This window comes from Argiope bruennichi, chromosome 1 (assembly GCF_947563725.1).
Source record: "Argiope bruennichi chromosome 1, qqArgBrue1.1, whole genome shotgun sequence".
NCBI classification, from domain to species: domain Eukaryota; kingdom Metazoa; phylum Arthropoda; class Arachnida; order Araneae; family Araneidae; genus Argiope; species Argiope bruennichi.
Window position 1 is genome coordinate 83322161 of NC_079151.1, and position 22861 is coordinate 83345021.

Here is a 22861-nt window from a genome sequence, read left to right on the forward strand (position 1 = left end):
AAAGATACTACGATTAGGATTGCAGATGTTGAGATAAGCCTGCGAGGGTGTAGGCGTTTTCAGATATGGAAGCGAATAAGGAAGAGGCAATAGAAAATATTTACGACACACATTTAATAAGTTCCACAAGAACATTAAAGTTTTTCTTTGACTCGAATATGTTGCTTGTTAAGCAAAACAAAATGGACATGCAAATCTCGGTTTTTTTTTTTTTTTAATTTCGTTATAGACTACTCTTACACAAATTCATTAAGTTGAACAGTTTGGGAAGTAATAACGGTTATTATCGTTTCCATAGCAAAAATAAAGGAAAATATCTCAGCGTAACAAGTCGTTTGCATGATTTGTGCGAAAGTAAAGTAAGTTTAAATATCCGAAATATGGCCATTTAAACCCTCCCACCCAACAATCTTTTCTACATTTTATTAGATGTCAAAGCTAGTTCTGGAATGTATAGTCACACTGGTTCAGGCTATACAATTTTTACAATGATTTTTCGAATTTTTTTTCCCCCTTTTTCAGAACAGCATGTATGATTTGGATTTGGTTTTACGAGAAAAGGATCAGATTTGGCCAAATTGCTTTAAATATTTGTTGGATACAAGCCGTATACAAAAACAAATATGAATGTATAAAGTTCAGAACATGTTAAAAGTACGACAATCCGATGCGCGGATTGTATAGCACGTGCACGATATACTAACAATAATGCGCGCACGACGTTCAATAATTATATTGTATAGTTATAAATTAATAAAAAATAATAAAGTTATGTTATATAAATTAAAGAAAGTTTTTGCTCAATAAGCATAAGCGGAATTCTATAAAATAACAGCTTAAAGAAGTTAATATAAGTAATCAACTTCAACAAGTTTCCAATGAATAGCAATAGTTTCTAGGATTGTTAAGACAACTTCAGATTGAGAAGTCCAGTAAGGTTAAAAAAACTGACGTTTTAGAAATTTACTTTAAAATGAAATGCTTAAATCACCAAATTTATAATTTTTTGCAATGCTAAATTTTCAACAACTCAGGTTTTTTTTTTTAGCCGTATGATTTTAGAATTTGAGCAAGTACAATATAGAATGAAATTCTATAAATAATGAATAAGCAAATTTGTCCAAATTTTCGCATACTCAACTTTAAAAGCTTTAAAAATATTTGAATATTTTTATTATTATTATTATAATACACATCAATTTGATCTTATTGGATTTTACCGCTTTTGAAATTAAGTAATACAAGACAAATCCAAACAGAAATAAATTAAAAAATTACATTTTGAAATGCATCCTGCGCTAAACAGAAATATGCCGATGGTAACCGTTGTTTCGATTCGCTTTCATCGATACTTACCTCTCATAGTAGGACAAAGAACCAGTTCTTTTAATTTAGAGAATTTTGGTTAAAAAATTATTTAATCAAAATACTTAAATGTAAATTCTATTACTAAACGATGAAGTTCACCACTTCAAGTAAAGTTAAAAGCCAAGAAAGAGCCAAGGAAAGACTGCTGTGCTTTTGAATAGAGTAGCAAGCATCAAGTACAGAGCGAGAAGTGGTAGAAATTAAAGGAGAGCCCGCTTCCAACAGAAGCTATCTCCTGTAGATGGCTAGTAAGTAGAAGAAGTTGACTTGGCTTCACATGACTGCCGTGGACTTTTGACTTCGAGAGGAGCGGTCCGAAGGACCGTCCTCTCCGGTTGCAAGAGAGAAATGAGGCTTGGCCGGGTGGGACCCGGTGAAGCAGAAGAGAGAAGGGGAGTAGGTGCGGCGGTGTCCAATCAGGAACGATTGGCTGGAGGGGTGCGGGTGAAGGGAGTTGTTGACATTTTCTTGGCAGTTATCGGAGCCAGGTGGTGGATAGTCTATTGTCTGTGGAGGACGAATCAGGAGCCTGTTTAAGGGAGGTGGGCGGGTGAGTCTGGACTTAGTCGAGAAGTGCGTTAAGGAGGATCAGTTTTCTTTCATCTTTGGATTTAGTTTCTTTTAATTTGGCTGCAACTGTTAGTAATCCGGGAAATTCTTTCAGTAGGTTTCTTATTTCTCTGAATGCTTCAAATAGTTCCTTCATCTCCGGGATGTTTATTTGAGGGTCGTGGGCTTCTAAAGTTGGGGTAGAATCAGGTAACCGTTGTTGGCGCTGGGGTCTCTGTCCGGGTGGATTCTGTGCAATGGGGTCAATTCACGGTCACGTGTCAGGTACCAAACAAACCGTTTCTGTTCAATTTTCAACCGTTCTGCGCATGTCGTGATGTCTGCCGATAACGTTGACACTGTTTACATTGTTGTTGACATTGTTTAGTAAATATTAAGCTAGCCGATCAATTATTAAAAACTTCTGATTTTTTTTAAATATATTATTTTGAATTATTTTCTCCAAATTTTCTCAGTTATATATTTTTATTTCTTATATTAAAATTTTAATCAATATTTTCAATAGAATTATTGTTTATGCAAAATTAACTAACATCGCTTTTTAATTCGTCTGGTGCCGCTTTATTCTTTCCTTTCCCATATCCCCTCCACCCCCATTTTTTCATCCGAAGAATACATTTTGACAAATGACTATGGCAGTGTTTTTGAAAAATTACATATGTTCTTTTTTACATATTATTTAAATAGTATTGAATGTTGAATTTTATGAATATAGTTCCCCCAGTTAGTTCTTTTTAAAAATAATTATTACTCTTAGATAAGTTAATATTTTAAAGCTTACTAATGAAATTATTGTATTTTTTTTTCTTATGTAATTACTTTTATAAATATTGAGAGTTAGTTATTTGATGTTTTCAGTTTGCTTAAAAGAAAGAACATGAAACTCAAATTAGTATATATTGAATAAATTATGTTTACAATTTCAAATTAGGAAATATAAAAGGTATGGATACCTTTTTTTAAATCTATGCAACTTATGAATAAATAATTTCATTTTAATTTGTAGAAATCATTAAAGGAAAACAAACAAAATCAAGCTTTCATAATTTTTATTTACACATTACAAATATATATATATATATAAAGAGAGAGAGATATATATAAAATATATGTGATAATTATTTGAAAAAATATGATCCAATGTATGTTTCAATGTACTCACTAATACAAAAAACTAAAAAAAACAAACAAACTATTAACTATTTATCAACATTTATTTTTCTAGACACTTAGAAATAATATAAACACAGTATGACAAGAATGTCAATGTAAATGATGAAATCAATTTTTTTCAACAGAAACATCCTAGATACTAAAGAACAGTTTTTTTTTATCACTAATAAAAACATAATGTTGAACAGTATACTTTTAAAGCAGAACATTTATGAAATTTTTTTAAATGCTAAAGTTACATTGATAAAAATTAAATTGAATGAATATCATAAAATAAAACAAAAACATATAATAGAGTAAATTTAATAAACAACAATAAGGTCATGATAAATATATATATATATATATATATATATATATATATATATATATATATATATATATATAGAGAGAGAGAGAGAGAGAGAGAGAAGTTAAATAGGATATAAAGAGGAGTTGAAAGAAACACTTTTATGCTTTCACAGAATTTTATAATTCAAAATTGATATGTTAAAGAAATAGAAAAAAAAAAGTGAAACATGCATGTAGCAATGAAGTTGGGAATAAAAATTATATAATAAATGCTGATATGGAAATTGATTTTCAATGAAAAGACCTTTATTTATTAAAACAGAAATCACTGAGGTGCACAGTGTTATAACAGGATATTATGATAACAGTCAATTTCAGTTTAAATACAATAAACTATTGACATTTCATTTTGAACAATAGAAAAGATGTTTGATATAAATTCACTTTGAATCCATCACAAATCTGCAAATGTAATTAGAAAGCTAGTAATATTCACTTCCACCTAAGTTTAGCATTATAGCAGTTGTTATTTTTGCAATAGGAGTTTGTTTACTTACGTTAATTAAATTTAGATAAGATTTTGTAAAAAAATGCAATGTAATACTCATGTAAACATTTTAAAACCTTCTAAGCATATTCAAAATTATCAGAAATTTCATCAAATGTGAATGAAGTAAATTAGAAATGCACTCATGATTTTGTTTGATTGTTTTTGGTGGCAAATCGCTTACCGATTTCTTTTTCTTCGAAGAGTTTTTCTAACAAATTACTGGAACAGCTATATTTAATAATTGGACACAAACTGAAGGAATTCTTCAAAATGATCGGAGCATATCATTGACTTCGAAGGCTTGAAAAAATCTATACCAAAGCTATCAACCCAAGTCAGGTTTGTTGAAATTAAAATAAAAAAACATTTTATCATGACAGTCACTCTTGTATTTCGCATTAAAGCATGCATCCATCAGCACACCAGTATTTCCTCTGTTAACACATAATAAGAGGAAACAAAATGACTCAAAAATTATAACTTCAAATGTAAACAAAAAATCCGCTTCATACTTGGCGGAGAACGTTAATGGCAGACTGATCGACGAGAGCGGCGCGGATGAAACTTAATGCCATGTGCAAGAGGTACATGACATGTGACTTTTACGTCACATGAATTGACCCCATTTCAGTGACTTTTTCAGGGGTAGTATTTCTATTTCGAATTACGTCTGCAAAGGATCTTCTATTTCTGGGCGCTGGGGCTGTAGTTGGATATGCAGGGCATCCTTTCCATGAGGCCAGGTGTCCGGTATCTTTGCAGTTAATGCATACAGGCTCTAGTATTTTCTCTTTCTGTGGGCATTCCATGGTCATGTGCTCCCCATTACATTTAATGCAGCGCGGATTGCATCTGCAATGGGGTCAATTCATGTGACGTAAAAGTCACATGTCATGACCTATTCGCGCATGGCATTTAAGTTTCATCCGCACCGCTTTCGTCGATTAGTCTGCCATTAACGTTCTCCGCCGAGTATGAAGCGGATTTTTTTGTTTACATTTGAAGTTATAATTTTTGAGTCATTCTCTTTCCTCTTATTATGTGTTAACAGAAGAAATACTGGTGTGCTGATGGATGGATGGATGCTTTGATGCGAAACACAAGAGTGACTGTCATGATAAAATGTTTTCTTATTTTCCTTTAAACAATCCTGACTTGGGTTGATAGCTTTGGAATAGATTTTTTCAAGCCTTCGAAGTCGGTGATATGCTCCTATCATTTTGAAGAATTCATTCAGTGTGTGCCCATTTATTAAATATAGCTGTTCCAGTAATTTGGTAGAAAAAGTATTCGAAGAAAAAGAAATCGGTAAGCGATTTGCCATCAAAAACAATCAAACAAAAACATGAGTGCATTTCTAATTTACTTTTTTCACATTTGATGAAATTTCTGATAATTTTGAATATGCTTAGAAGGCTTTAAAATGTTTACATGAATATTACATTGCATTTTTCTACAAAATTTTATCTAAATTTAATTAATGTAAGTAAACAAATTCCTGTTGCAAAAATAACAACTGCTATAATGCTAAACTTAGGTGGAAGTGAATAAATTTCTTAAAGATTTATTTAGTAAGTGAATCCTTTACTAACTACTAAAAATCCAATTTTCTTATTGACTGTTATAATATATATATATATAATTGATGTATTTTATTAAAAGTGCTCTTAATGGGGTCAATTCACGGTCACGTGTCATGTACCAAACAAACCGCTTCTGTTCAATTTTCAACCGTTCTGCGCATGTTGTGATGTCTGCCGATAACGTTGATGAAATCATCGTTTAGTAAATATTACGCTAGCCGATCAATTATTAAAAACTTCTGATTTTTTTTAAAGATATTATTTTGAATTATTTAATCCAAATTTTCGTAGTTATATAATTTTATTTCTTATATTAAAATTTTAATTAATATTTTCAATGGAATTATTGTTTTTGCATAATTAATTAACATCGCTTTTTAATTCGTTTGGTGCCGCTATATTCTTTCCTTTTTTATCCAAAGGATACATTTTGACAAATGACTATGGCAGTTTTTGAAAAATTACATATGTTCTTTTTTACATATTTAAATATTATTGAATGTTGAATCTTATGAATATAGTTCCCCCAGTTAGTTCTTTTTAAAAATAATTATTAGTCTTAGATAAGTTAATATTTTAAAGCTTACTAATAAAATTATTATATTTTTTTTCTTATGTAATTACTTTTATAAATATTGAGACTTTGATGTTATCAGTTTGCTCAGAGGAAAGAACATAAAACTCAAATTAGTATATATTGAATAAATTATGTTTACAATTTCAAATTATGAAATATAAAAGGCATAAATACCTTTTTTTTTTAAATCTATGCAATTTATGAATCAGTTATTTCATTTTAATTTGTAGAAATCATTAAAGGAAAACAAACAAAATCACATTTTCATAATTTTTATTTACACATATATATATATATATATATATATATATATATATATATATATATATATATATAATATATATGATATTTATTTGGAAAAATAGAATCAAATGGATATTTTAATGCACTCACTAATTCAAAAAAACTATTTACTATTTATCAACATTTATTTTTCTAGACACTTAGAAATAATATAAACACAGTATTACAAGAATGTCAATGTAAATGATGAAATCAGTTTTGTTCAACAGAAACATCCTAGATACTAAACATTTTTTTTTATCACCAATAAAAACATAATGTTGAACAATATACTTTTAAAGCAGAACATTTATGAATTTTTTTTAATGCTAAAGTTACATTGATAAAATTTACATTGAATGAATATCATAAAATAAAACAAAAACATATAATACAGTAAATTTAATAAACAAGAATAAGGTCATGATTATATATATATATATATATATATATATATATATATATATATATATTTAGAGAGAGAGAGAGAGAGAGAGAATTAAAATAGGATGTAAACAGTAGTTGAAAGAAATACTTTTATGCTTTTACAGAATTTTATAATTCAAGATTGATATGTTAAAGAAATAGAAAAAAAAAAAAAAAAGAGTCCAATATTTTCTGGAATGAATCTCTTTCTTTCTTACAGAATCCTGAAGTTCTTGTAGCTCATTTTGCAAATTGCTGATCCTGTCAATTATTTCAGAAAAAGTAATAGTCTGGGAAGAAGCAGAGTACATTCCACTGAAATCAGAATTCATATAATTTTGCTTAGTAATCTGTGCTTAGTAATCTTTTGCTTAGTAATTAGTATCAAATTAAGAGCACTTTTAATAAAATACATCAATTATATATATATTATAACAGTCAATAAGAAAATTGGATTTTCAATAGTTGGTAAAGGATTCACTTACTAAATAAATCTTTAAGAAATTTATTCACTTTCACCTAAGTTTAGCATTATAGCAGTTGTTATTTTTGCAACAGGAATTTGTTTACGTACGTTAATTAAATTTAGATAAAATTTTGTAGAAAAATGCAATTTAATATTCATATAAACATTTTAAAACCTTCTAAGCATATTCAAAATTATCAGAAATTTCATTAAATGTGAATAAAGTAAATTAGAAATGCACTCATGTTTTTGTTTGATTGTTTTTGATGGCAAATCGCTTACCGATTTCTTTTTCTTCGAATAGTTTTTCTAACAAATTACTGGAACAGCTATATTTAATAAATGGACACACACTGAATGAATTCTTCAAAATGATTGGAGCATATCACCGACTTCGAAGGCTTGAAAAAATCTATACCAAAGCTATCAACCCAAGTCAGGATTGTTGAAAGGAAAATAAGGAAACATTTTATCATGGCAGTCACTTGTGTTTCGCATTAAAGCATGCATCCATCAGCACACCAATATTTCCTCTGTTAACACATAATAAGAGGAAAGAAAATGATTCAAAAATTAGAACTCCAAATGTAAACAAAAAATCCGCTTCATACTTGGCGGAGAACGTTAATGGCAGACTGCTCGAGGAAAACGGTGCGGATGAAACTTAAATGTCATGCGCAAGAGGTACATGACATGTGACTTTTACGTCACATGAATTGACCCCATTTGATAAATTGAATGCTATATATAAGAAATATATATATATATTTAAGTTTTGAAAACACATGTCATTTAGTTAAGTATATAAATGCAAGAGAATTGATTACTAAGCAAAATTATATGAATTCTGATTTCAGTGGAATGTACTCTGCTTCTTCCCAGACTATTATTTTTTCTGAAATAATTGACAGAATCAGCAATTTGCAAAATGAGCTACAAGAAGTTCAGGATTCTGTAAGAAAGAAAGAGATTCATTCCAGAAAATATTGGACTCTTTTTTTTCTTTTTCTATTTCTTTAACATAACAATCTTGAATTATAAAATTCTGTAAAAGCATAAAAGTGTTTCTTTCAACTACTCTTTATATCCTATTTTAATTCTCTCTCTCTCTATATATATATTTATCATGACCTTATTCTTGTTTATTAAATTTACTGTATTATATGTTTTTGTTTTATTTTATGATATTCATTCAATGTAATTTTTATCAATGTAACTTTAGCATTAAAAAAATTCATAAATGTTCTGCTTTAAAAGTATATTGTTCAACATTATGTTTTTATTGGTGATAAAAAAAAAATATTGTTTAGTATCTAGGATGTTTCTGTTGAATAAAACTGATTTCATTATTTACATTGACATTCTTGTAATACTGTGTTTATATTATTTCTAAGTGTCTAGAAAAATAGATGTTGATAAATAGTAAATAGTTTTTTTGAATTAGTGAGTGCATTAAAACATCCATTTGATCCTATTTTTCCAAATAATTATCATATATATTTTATCTATATTTTTTTTGTAATGTGTAAATAAAAATTATGAAAATTTGATTCAGTTTGTTTTCTTTTAATGATTTCTACAAATTAAAATGAAATAACTGATTCATTAAGTTGCATAGATTTAAAAAAGGTATCTATGCCTTTTATATTTTATAATTTGAAATTGTAAACATAATTTATTCAATATATACTAATTTGAGTTTCATGTTCTTTCCTCTGAGCAAACATAAAACATCAAAGTCTCAATATTAATAAAAATAATTACATAAGAATAAAAATGTAATAATTTTATTAGTAAGCTCTAAAATATTAACTTATCTAAGAGTAATAATTATTTTTTAAAAGAACTATATTCATAAGATTCAACATTCAATAATATTTAAATAATATGTAAAAACGAACATATGTAATTTTTCAAAAACACTGCCATAGTCGTTTGTCAAAATGTATCCTTTGGATAAAAAAGGAAGGGATATGGAAAGGAAAGTATAAAGTGGCACCAAACGAATTAAAAAGCGATGGTAATTAATTATGCAAAAACAATAATTCCATTGAAAATACTAATTAAAATTTTAATATAAAAAATAAAATTATATAACTACGAAAATTTGGATTAAATAATTCAAAATAATATCTTCTTTTTAAAAAATCAGAAGTTTTTCATAATTGATCGGGTAGCGTAGTATTTACAAAACGATGGTTTCATCAACGTTATCGACAGACATCACGACATGCGCAGAACGATTGAAAATTGAACAGAAGCGGTTTGTTTGGTACATGACACGTGACCGTGAATTGACCCCATTCCTAGCGCTGTGATGAAATCCAGCGCATCTGTAGCACATCGTTGCTTTTGCAGGTCTCCTGTAGGTTTCAATTTTTATTCTAATGTAGGACAGGTGGCTGATATTGTAAATGTTATTATAATTACCCGTTTTCTTGACTTCTACCAGGAAAATGGGATAGAAGGTCTTGTTCCGATAATTTTTAAGCTGGGAGATGCGACCAATATTAAAATCTAGAACTTCCAATTCTCGTTTGATATCGGTGATGTCATGATTGAGAGGCAGCCCTTTGATGACAATTTTGATGGGTCTCTCCGTAGGGTCTTCCGTTAAAACGTATTCTAGCTTCTTTTCGCTCAGGTACTCGAGGATTCCCAATCTGTCTGCATCGGTGCTGGGAGTGATTTTGATGAATCCATTATAGTAGGTATTTTCAGTGTTGGGGAATTTTGTTTATTTCTTTCAAAACCAGATTGTACCCGTCCGATAGCTTTAGATGTATGGGGGGGAATTTCTGTTCTTAGTTGCTGTGTATCCTCCTCGAGGATTTGAAATTTATTGCAGGTGGCTATGTCTGGGTTTTCAATAGATGTTTTTCTTTTTGCCGCGTGTCTCTTGTCAATAGGTTGAAAGGGCTGCTCAATTTCAATATCCATCTGTGCAGGCTGATCCTCGATTACGGGGGTATGTTTGTCACAGTTCCTGATGGGGCAGGGGCCTAAATTATCTAAATCTTCAAGATCCCTGATGTCAGATTGTATTTTTGCAAATCTAGAGCTGTTCTCCTTAGCTGCAGATGTATGCGCTGTTTTATTTTCAATCGCAAACTTAACTGCGTGGAAGAAGGCTGGTGTACTTGCGTGAAGTCTATTAATCTTGTCCTGAACATTTTGGATATGTACACAAAGGTTTTTATCCGAATCATGGCTACTTCTGCTACTAAGATTGCTCAAGCAACTGCTGGAGTCATCCGAGCATCCGTCACCTTCCATGGCTGGAGACGGAATGAAAATGATCAAGTACAGAGCAGATTTGTACACCCTTATATATACATCGCAGTCGTGGTCAGGGGAAGTACAAAGTTACTAGAAATGCAGATCGCTGGCGAAACTTTATCTCTCAAATTTTTCGCCAAATAGTAAATAATTTACTTTATCACTTTATCAGGGAATTAGTTGTTTCCTTATTTTCATTATTTTTTCAATGTTATTGACACATTTTAATAAATCATTAAAGTTATTACATTTCGTTTCACCGTTTCTCAAAAGAGAATACATCTTTCAATATTCTGTAAAGCGTAGTTCGGCTAATGTTTTTCGAAAAGATATCTGTATCATCGTTCACATCTTTTAAAACTTTATCTAATGTTGGGATCTCATTTCTGCGAAAAAAATGCATGGATTTTTCGTCAAATACAGAATAATATAAAATCATATTTTACAAGACCTGAATGTTTATCTACTGAGCCTGGTAGCTTCTTTCCAGGGGTACTTAAAGGATGCTTTTATTTCTTTTTTTAAAAGGAAAACTGTTCATTGCGAAACATCTGTAAGATGCGAAACTTTATCAACGATTTTATTGATAGAATCTTAAGGGTTTTCTCGGAGTCGAGAATAAACATTTAATATGTTTTTACATGTTGTACTTTGTTGGTTTCACTCGTCTTGAAGGTGTGCACAGCGTAGTCGGTGAAAACACTCTTTTTCAAACATTTTAGAAGTTAATAGAAATGATTAATCGAATAAATATTCACCAAACAAAACTAATTACTAATGCGATTAATAGTATCAAAAATATCAGCTGCTAAAAAAGTGAGAATAAAAAAGTACGAAAGATAATGGTTGCGAACTGAATGAAGCTGAGTTGGCGGAGACGTAAAAGAAAAGCGCGCCAAATATTTGACCTTGAAGACCGGCTCTAGCCAAAGTGGAATTCATTATGTCAATCTTTTAGTTTTATTCGTTCGCTTTATTTACAAAATACTTAACATATAAGCACTTCTAACTTGAGAATAATTTTAAATACATATTGATAAAAAAAGGATTTCTGTAATTTATGATAAATTTCTGTGCATTTTAACTATTTTAAAGTCGGAATTGATGGGGAACTCTTTCCCAACGCGGAGCGTCACATTTTATACCTTTTACAATACTGCCAAGTTAGGGTGAAACAGTATAGCTATGTTAGCTTGCTTTCACAGTTTGCCCCACCCCCTAACCAAAACTAGTTTTCGAGGTGGTTGCCATTTAAACTTCCTGAAAATTGTGGTCATACAAAACCCGCCAAGACTGTAAAATTGAATTCTAATGTTGGCAATAAAAACAGGATATAGATGAGAACCTTTATGTATCCTAATACATATGCGAATTTCGTTTAAAAGTTTATCAAATTTTCAGTTTGAAATTTTTATGCTGATTAAAGTCTAACTTATAACCATTTCGGAAATACCAGTGAAATTATAATGATCAAATCGATTTCAAAAACATCCGAATGCTTAAAAAGTGAAAATAATTAGATTTTCCAAATTTTTCCTATAAGTTTCGTTTATAATAGCGGTGGAATTTAATTTAAAAACGATGCACAAACTTTTCGATATACTCACGTTCATTTTTGTAAATTTTAAAACTATTTTTGAAACGAGCCATCTACTTGCAATTTGGATTATTTAAATATTTTTTTTAAGTTTTGACATCAGTTTGATTATGTTATGGTATATAGTAATTATATACGAAGCTCAAAAAGTAACACGAGTAACCATTGCAAAAATATTTTTGGCATATTATTAAAATTTGTTAAAAAAAAAACCCGAAAATTTCTGAATTATAGGTATTGGACAGCATTGAGAAAAAAGGAACTTGTAAACATTGTTATAACTTTATATGGGGATGACGATCATATGTTGCTAAAAATATTCACTGAGTTTTTCGGAAAAATCGGTGAACACATTCTTCACTGAATACATCTTAATTTTTAGTGAATTAAGACTTAAGGTACTACACATTTGTCATCCGATTTAGCAATTCTTTATAGATGTAAATTCAGGTGGCATTCGCAATCAAAATAAATATTAGGAGAATTATCTCCCCGATATGAATTTTATAAAATTGAGAATAATATAAGAATAATTATATGTTTCGGATCAGAAAAAGAAATATATGAATCGAATTCGGAAAATAATGCTTCGTATTTTCTTCGTATAAAATGCATCTCAAAATCACTAACATCAAGTAGTCATTAACCTTAAAGTTAGATTTTTGGCTCGTAATATATTCTCATTATTTAAATTTAAATTCAAGATACAGTTCAAAATTACTTACAGTTATGAAAAGAGACTTGTAAAATTACGAGAAAGAAACAACACTTCAAAAAGTAAATTCATAAGCACATACAAGCAAAGAGTTCATCACAAGCACATTGTACCAGCAGCATATGCATTCAGATGCTAATATTTCCACATGCATAAGAAGGAAAGTTCATTAAAATATAGCAGCGCACCCTTAAAACATTCGGTGTAAATCTGTTCACCTTAACACTTCATTATCGAAATTCGTGGGTGATTTCCTCTTCGCTTTTATACAATGTTGGAGTAACGATTCAGATTCCTCATCTTTAAATTACAAAGTTAGCGCAGGCAATAAATTGTTAATTTCGCTCAATCACCGCATGAGACTTTATACAAGGTCATTGCCCGTCTACCGATAGAAATAATCAACTTTAAGTCTCCGCGTGGATTCTGTTCCCTCACGATCCAATTCGGATTAATGAAAGTGAAATTCCAGTCCGCTTGTAAATTTATTTTCCGATAAAAGAATAATTTACTTTAGGTCTTTAACTTTTATTTTTCTGTCTAGGATTGTTTTTATAAAGCTTCCCAAATTGCTTCTCCGGATTTCGAGGGGAGGACTGTGGAAATTAGAAACCAGTCCATTTACTACTGCATCTCACGATTTTCATGGTCTGTTGTGAAGAAACTTTGTTAAATATATTTGAACTTGCTTACAAACGTTTAATCTAAATAGAGATTTAACAAATCAACTCTGCGTGATTCTTATCTAATCAAACCCAATTAATTAGATAACCTCTTTATTACAGCTATAATATAGTAAAGGAAATGCCATCGAATTCTATGGATGGTTCAAATTTTAAGCGAGTTGTTGCAAAGAATGTTAAATGACAGGAGGTTAAAATTTATCCGATATTAATACTATTTCATTGACATATATCGCATTTAGTGTTGCATCAGTATATTGTTATTTAATATCACAATGAAATAAAGAACGATAAATAGGAGTTCAGAGAAACAAAACGGGACGGAATAAAATAATTTTTCATCATTTGCGTACCAAGTAGTAACCAATATCACAATTATCTTTAACGCATGAAAATACCCAATTGAAACCATTCCGATTTGGCAAGTACTTTATTGCGAATGTTATTTTAAGTTCTAAATAAAATTCTTCACAACTCTTGTTCGGAAAAATACTTTGCAGAAGTTTGTTTAGGCTCAGTGAAACAAAAACATTATTATACAGCTTAGAATCAATATTTTATTAATCGTTTTGGAAGTGGATATGAATTCCAATTTCATGGCAAGAGAAATAAAATTCAGTATAAGATTAATGAATTTGGAAAATATTTTATCATGGATATAGGAAATTTCAGCAGTCAACACAGAAAATCTTCAGTTTAAAAAAAAAAAAATCATAATTTCAAATTACACATTTGATTGAAAACATACTGGATTTTAAGATTTAGAGTTTACAGTGCTTAACAAAATTTGCCAGCATATTTTAGGCAATCGCTACCTGAAAGACAATTTTGCAAGATTTTTTTTCTAACAGAATATTAGACAAATAATATTCATTTCTTAAGTTAATTAATTGAATCTTGTTTAAGAGTTAATACGATTAGTAAGTGCTTAAGCAAATGTTTCGCTAGTTTCAACTGTATTTTCTTTCAAACTTATTGAAAATATTAGGGAAGTTTGCAGTCTTTCACTATTTAAACGACGATTTTCTTCCTTTTGTTTACACTTAATTTTGCTTTGACGAAATTAAAAACATTTCGAAAAAATCATTTCTATATCACTCCGCATATCAATAACCTTGATAAATGGGGATTCGAGTAGCTTTTTTTTTTTTTTTTTTTTTTATTTAGATTTACACGTGCTAGATATCATTCAGACATTTGGAGCTAGATTGCTAGATTAAAACTTTGCGTTTTTTTCACAAAAGGCAAAAGTATGCGTTTTTTTCGTATTGACTATATTTGCATACATTTTTTTTGTGTTGTTTCGGTTAATTTAATAAATTTTAAAAAGCCTATTAATTTATAAATATACATCGCATTTTTAAGTACAAAGCAGAAAATTTATTTTATGGAAACTTCAAATTTTCTTACATTTTAACGGCGGAGAAGATATTGCCTAAATTATCAATACCTTGAAGCCAAGAAAGTGATTGAAAGATTTAATTTTCTTTTTCTGTTTCCCTTCTTTAGCCCCTCCGAAAATTAAAAAGAGGATGAACGAAAATACGTTTAAATTAGCTGACCTATATTTTGGTGAAAATGCCTTTCACAAATTTTCTATATGTATTAAAATTAAAAAAAGAATTTTATGTAACGAGTCATAGAAGTTTTTAAAGTACCCAATTAACATTTTACGATGTAATTTCGAGTTTTGTTTTATTCAAACTTAAAGATTGATTTAAAAAAAAAACAGTTTGAGTTTAACTACCATTATGAAAAAATGATGTATTCTTGCGTTGACTTATAACTTTTTATTTAGCATTAAATTTATATACTTTAAGAATTGAGGAGAAATTTTAAAAAATGATTAAAATATTAGCATAATATATATTAAAGCATAAAATATTAGGTACACAACACAGTTGCAAGCCAAAGATTACTTAAAACAATAACTACATACTTTACCAAACAAGCAATAATCACAAGTGTCTTTAACGCAAGATTTGATATCTTAACACCGCCACCAACACGTTTCAATAAATCTCAAACGCCAACCCAAGGTGTTAACTCATTATCGTTTGTGTTTCCGCAATTAATGGTAACAACTAAATCAATGGCCTTACCTCGGATGCAAGCCGTCAACAACACATGTGATACCTTTCAACTGTAACAAGTAGCATTCATCCCTTGCTTAAAAGCACTTCTCTGGAACACGCCGGCTGCTCAGAGCATTGCGCTGAACTGGAAAACAACAAGCGTAGAGCGACAGTTACAGGGAAAGTGAACTAGCAACCAATTTCATTGTCAAATGATCCTAGATGCCGAAAACGAACGCGTTTTAGGGAAGAGATGGAGCGAGCATGGGGAAAAGGGAGGGGGAAATCAACATGCTGGAATATTTATGCGAGTTCCTAGGCTACACAGAGAGGTTCACAAAGCGAACAGAGGATGTCTGTTGGAAGTTCATGTTTTTCCCTCTCGGTTAGGGTAGTTTCACAACCCCCGATAGACAAGGCCTCTGCGGGTTTCCGTGACGTCACGACGAGACGGCACACTCCATTCCCTTAACGTCAAGTCTCTGCGCGCTAGAGAGTGAAGAGAAATTACTTTTCACTTGTTAATATCATTTCATATACTTCCATATCATGCAATTCAACACACATATATTGTAGAATTCATTAATAATTAAAATGCAACCGCTTTCCACATCACCCTGGAGGTACGGTGCTTGGTATGCATTACCTTTTTTGCATTAAGTGCAGGGCAGGTTTCCCAGTAGGTGTATCTTCCTTAGATTTAAAACTATTTTCTTCATTCACTACATCATTAAAAATTATATCTGTTGCAAAATATTTTTGATTAGAAAATTTCAAAATTTCTTCTTCATATATGGTACATAAATTTTTAAATTATAATATAAAAAATACATTTGCAATGCTTTTGTTGATTAATTTAAAAACAATTCCATACAATAATGGTTTTATGAATATTTGCCGTGGCGTCAACTCCAAGAAAGCAATAAAAACAATATTTCACGAAACAGTATTCTATTCAAAAAAATATCCAATAAATCTTTGAAACATTAGAAGAGCTTTCTTATTTAACTATATATTTTATCATTACTTTGTTAGAAATATATTTACTAAATTTATCAAATTTTCTTTCCTTTCCGGTTTTAGAAGAGCTTTTCAAACTATCATGTAATTATTCAATAATGCATTGACTGCAGACCAGATTGCCAATCTATAAACATTTTCCGGTTTATGTCCTGAAATGCCTTTGCCATAATCATGTACTTCTTCTTCATTCACTACATCATTAAAAATTATATCTGTTGCGAAATATTTTTGATTAGAAAATTTCAAAATTTCTTATTCACATAAGGTACAGAAGTTCTGAATTATAATCAGAGCCGGCCTTAAATATAAAAGAGATTGGGTGCAAGAAACCATTTGGAGCCGCAATTTTTTGTTAAAGTATAAAAAAAAAATTACAAACATTATATATAATGCTATTGCGTGTATATTTGTTAAATGAATTTGTTTTTGCTTTTAATTACTTCAGAAAAATCACCATTTTTTTTCGATGATTTGTATAGCAAATGCTTGTAAGCTTCTTCACGCCTTGACCAACTACACTTCTTCCTTACTTTTAATTTGCTGAATTTAATTTGAAATTTTTTATATTAGTGATTAAATTGACACATTTTTAAATCTACCTTCTCTCTGTACAATAACAGTATCAATTGCTGTGATATTTTTAATACTCAAATTCTTTAACTTCATCTTCTTTTATTTCGGTATATGATCTTTTTCTTTTTCAAATTCGTGTTTTAAGAAAATTTTCTGAATTATTCAAATTGCATTCTATCACTTTTGATTCATCTAAAAATGTGTTGAATTTTGTACTTAAATTTTGAACTTCAGTTTTAATTTTACTGATCAATTTAAAAGCCGAATAAAAAACAACTGTTTTTAGTTGAAATAGTTCATTGGTAGTGTTAATTTTGGGCAATATTGAAAACTATACTATTTAGTATAAAATAAATGGCATTTCTTTTATTGATTCCAATATTTTTACTTCGCATACCGCTGTACTATCTCTATTTACCTCAATAAATTCTTCTAGGACATTACAAATTTTTTCAAACTGTGTATACATTGCTTTAACTGAATCCATTCTGGCTTCCCAAAGGGTATAAAAAAAGCATATAGAAGTTGTAATATACAAAAAAAAAAAAAAAAAAAAAAAAAAAAAATTACAATATATACTGCTAGAAATGGTATCACAAATTAATAAATTTAAAAAGTATGATGTGCAAGACATATAAATTGCATGTGGATTTAGATCAACTATTCTAAATTGCAAAACTTTGTACTTCCGTTTCGTGTTGCTATCTTTGCCTTACGCCTATCCTCTACAATTCATAATATTTAAATCCAGCTCACTTAATCTTTTCAACAGAGGTTTTGCTAATCCTTCTCCAGTCACAATGATTACTTTAATAACCCCTATAAACGACGCATTTATATTTAATCTTTTCTCTTCAATATTTTCATACCTAATAATGACTGAAGTGCGTTTGTTCTTAATGGGGAAAAATCAAGATTATATTCCATTTGGTTACTGCTGCACTTGGATGATTTTGAATAGACTTTAATTTTGCTAAGGATTTCATTTCATAATGCAGGAATATTTTGTTCATTTGATCGCAGTGCTAAATGATGCCCAATTCTAATTTTCGAATTTTTAATTCTGTTTATATGATTTATTAACACAGTTTGTATTTACTGAATTATTCGATTAAACATACAAAAATTTCTATTATTAGGAGTTTCTATTATTTTTATGGTTTCCACGAAATGAAAGGTTATTACATGATAAATATATGGAATTGCTCCAATCACTAGTCTCGGATATTTAAGAGGGGCACTTAATAATTTTCCTGACTTCGAATCAAATAGACTAGTTTCTCTTTCAATGACATTTTTTTAAACGTAATTCACAGACCTGCAGTAAAGGAAATTATTCGTAAATATTGACTTCCTTTAATGTTTAATTTAAATACAGTAACAAATATACAACATAAAAAATATATATAATTATTATTGTTTACTCTCATGCTTTTATCGTTATGTCATATAATAAAATTTACCTATATAAACGTAATTATAGATGTAATAGTAAATAAAGCATGTAAACATAATTACGGCAAATATTATAATTATTATTAACAATAATTACAGACATTATTACCTGTATTACAGCATTTTATAAAATAATTCTTTTCATAATGCACTTGATTAAAATCACGAATAATGGATATTACTGAGCTGTTAAATTTCTAATGTGAGAATAAATGATTTTTCATTTAGAAACATTAAGCATTAGTTTAAAATAATTAAATAAGCTTACCCTACTATGCTGCGTCGGATAAAATCCTTCACGATGTATGGCACTTAACCATTTCTTTTTAAGCTCTTCATTTTTAGGAAAGGCAAAAACACTTACTCTTGGGCCATTCCTGTAATTTCCATTACAGTTTGGAACACAACAGATCAAAGGCATTTCTATTCCTTATTTTTAGTAATCCAAATGATTTTTCTTGCAAATAAGAAATAGCGCTTCCTGTCTATTCAAACACAGGAGGGCCACTGGCTAAAACATGGCGTGGGAGGAAAAGAGTTCGTTTCTTATCAGTAAACTTGAAGAGGGTGAAATTCCTCCCTCGGTCCCCCAATTCGCACCCACTCGTGTAACCTCTCGGAGCGACGTCATTACTTTCTGTGACGTAAGTTTTCCGGCCTTGTCTAACGGGGGTCGTGATCAAGGTCGTAGAAGAAGAAGATAAAGTTTCATCCATGTTTCAGTAGTCATCGCAGAGTAGAAAACCACAAGTTGACCTTTGAATTAACACCGAAGTTCAATAACCAAATTAACAAATATCGTATTACTTTGCATTACAGAACACTCATATCAAATTGTCAAGTTTTCCTTTAGTTTTTGAATAAATGAACTTATATATTTAAAATATTCTTATTAAGAAGATAATCGTTAAATAAAAAAAATAACAGAAGAAATAATTAAAAAAAACACTTTTTTAAACCGTAAATAGGAATATTTTCGTGTTAGAAATTAAATAGCCAGGGAAATATGATTAGTTTTAAAAAAAAACACCAGACAGAGTTTTTTTAAAAGGAAAAAGGTCATACATGATTAAATAAGGTAAGATTAAAAAAAATAAGATTAAATTATCAATGATTAATAACAAAATTATTGAATTAATTTTATTATTATTATTATTAAAAATCTATTATAACTAAACAATTTTATCAAAATTTATTTATGTGATTATGTAAAAACAGTTTCTACACGATTTTTCCATTATTCATCATTTTAAAAACCTTTTAATAATAATATAATTTTATTAACTTAATTATCGATAAAATAAATAATTCTTATCATTAATACTATATTTTGGTAGAAAATTCAGCTGAAAAAATAAGCAACATGAATGTTCCAGAAAAATTTATTGTTAGCTTCTGTTTAAGGTTGTTTTTTTTCAATGTATGACATTATAACCTGTGAACTATTTTTATTACATCTGATTTTAAATTCATATGCACAAACATTTCTTATTTTTCAGTTCATCAATAGGTGAATTGAAAATTTTATATTTTGCTTTTGTGATTTTTAATATATTTTATAAACATTTGATAATAAAATATGAACTTTACAGCAAACTCTTCATTAGAAATTTTAGTTTAATATGAATTAAAAACTGTTCTAAGGGGTATACTGTTTAATCTAGAATCACCAATTGTTTTCGAAAATTTACTTATAATTTCAATTATTATGGCTGAATTAAATTGGAAAAAGTAATTCAAATATCAGCTTTTTTCCCTTCTATAACTTCAAAAATATTATAGCAGAAAATTATTTTCGCATCGAATTAAAATTAAGAAAAAGGATATTATAAACGACACCATTTTAATTATTTCGTGTTTTCTTTTGAAATTTTGAAATTTTTAAAAATATCTTTTATTTAATTTTTGAAATACATTTCATTGTTGAAAAGAAATTCAGATTGTTTTTATTATTTCACAAAATATATAGTCATATGGTTTTTGTCCAATGTTGAAGACTAAAGAAGAAAAATTCTTTTAATTATCTTTGAAGTTTACATGAGGAATTAGAAAGTGAAGTCCCAGCTTGCAAAAGGTAAGGTACAATTAGAATATAAATTATTTTCAAAATCACACTTCTAATGGCACTATGATCATATTAATCTTGATTCCATTAGAAAAATTCAATTAAACAATAAGTAGAATAGGTATAGGATTACTAAAATTTGAAAATTTAATATCTCTCACAATTTGATACCTGAAAATATCTTGTTCAAGAAACCATGAACACCAAGTTATGGTTTATAAACACCAAGTTATGATTTAATTGAAATTAAATCTTTTATGCATAAAAGATAACTACTATTCCCGGCGAATTAGCTGGTCGCCAAAGGCAACTGCACAAAAACTAAAAGAATATCTGAATTTTTTGGAATATCTAAATTATCTACATTTTTACCAAATAAAGCTTTTAATCATAATTCCCATTTGGATAGATAATGCATTTTCTGTGCACTTATTTTTATGTTAATAATTTTTCAGTGTTTTATGGTGTCATATTTTATTTCTCTTAAACCAATTACGTAAAACATCAGAGAGAGAAAAATCTATCATTAAGAACTTAATGCAGCAGAATAATTCCATGCAGGATTAATCCATCCTTTTTCTTCATTTACAACCAAAACCAATTTTCTTGAGATGAATATGAACACATCAGATCCAAAAATTCATTTCTTGTCGCATACTCTTACATACATTACGCACAAGCAATTTCCAGAATAGAGAAAAGGACAAATTAGTTTCTATTTTGAACATCTCATTTCTAAGATTTGCTTTCTTAAGTTGGAACTTCTTTCGCTTTAATCAGAATCGCGAGCAAGCGAAAGAACAAGAAAAACATTTAATGCGCTTACCGGGTTTGCTAACATGGGATTAGAAATTAGTAAAAGAAATGTAATGGCATTAAGGGATTTATGTTAAAATCACACATTCGCTTCTTTTATGGAGTTATTAAATGTTAACACTCTAAAATGTTGTTCTAGCGAAAGTCTCTTTAAAGTTAGTAGCACAATAGAGAGAGAAAAGAAGGAATCTCTACTTTTGGGAAATCTCACGAGTAAATATTTGCTCTGCGTTGGATATTTAAAAAAGAGTAGAAATATCTTTATATTCTCTCCTTTTCCATGGAAGAGTTAGATACTTGTAGCATAACGTGTTTGTTGTGGCTGAAGTTTAGAATAAGCAAACAACTTAATAATGTGATTTTTTTATATATATTTTAGTGTGCCTTTATGTTGATTTTATTCAAACATTTTTATAAATCTTAAAGTATAATTTTTAAAACTTATTCATTGTTTCATATTAAGTCATTTTTCTAAAGTAAATTTGTTTCCAAGAAAGTTTCGAATACACATGAATAATTTTCTTTTTTTGGAATATTTTTCTTTTTTTTTTCTTTTATTGTATAAAAGAATAATGATAATTTTTGACTCTTTCAAGAATTGTTTTTGTCCGGATGTGTGAAGCTTTATTCATAATAAAAAAGAAATATAAGCTGAGAGTTTGTTTTAAATAGATATATTTTCCTCAATTTTATCAAAAATGAGATCTTGAATGCGATTTCTTTATCTCTCCCTCTCGCTTTATATATATATACTCTCTTTATATATATATATATATATATATATATATATATATATATATATATATATATATATATATATAAAGTAATTTACATAATTTAAGTGTAATAATGAAAAATGCAATTAATTGTAATGTGAAATGGAAATGAAAGTTCTGCAAATTTACTACATTTCAACATAACTGCTATTTATCTTCAAGCATTTATTCCTGATCTTCATAAGTTTGAAAATCCCTGTTTCATCGAACACTATAGGCTGCAAGTAGAGCAGTTGTCGCACGGCCAGTTTGTGGTCATCGTCAGAGTTAAGTTTCTGATAATTGAAAAAATTCTTATGTCTAAACAACTGAAAATCTGAGGGTTCCAAATCTGGACAGTTTCCGGGACAGTCTTTCTCCGTTCGGGCAAAATTGGAAAGATTCGGTTCGGAAATTTTGGAATGCCCACCATTCAGCCCGGACTTGAAACCACCAAGTTTTCATCTGCTTACTTAAAGAGGATCCTCGATGGTTAGAAGCTTGACTCTGATGATGGCTTCACTTTGGCAGTATGGCGG

General features: G+C 29.2%; 1 protein-coding gene across 4 annotated transcripts in view; it reads right to left on the reverse strand.

Moving 5' to 3' along the window:
- Positions 1-15833, reverse strand: part of LOC129971181 (uncharacterized) — a 64726-nt gene extending 48893 nt beyond the window's left edge. For 2 of the 4 annotated variants that reach the window (XM_056084747.1, XM_056084723.1), the window contains exon 1: positions 15663-15833. The gene's annotated coding sequence lies outside the window, so the exon portion shown is untranslated. The other 2 variants (XM_056084767.1, XM_056084740.1) reach the window with 2 other exon arrangements.
- Between the last annotated feature and the right edge of the window lie 7028 nt (positions 15834-22861).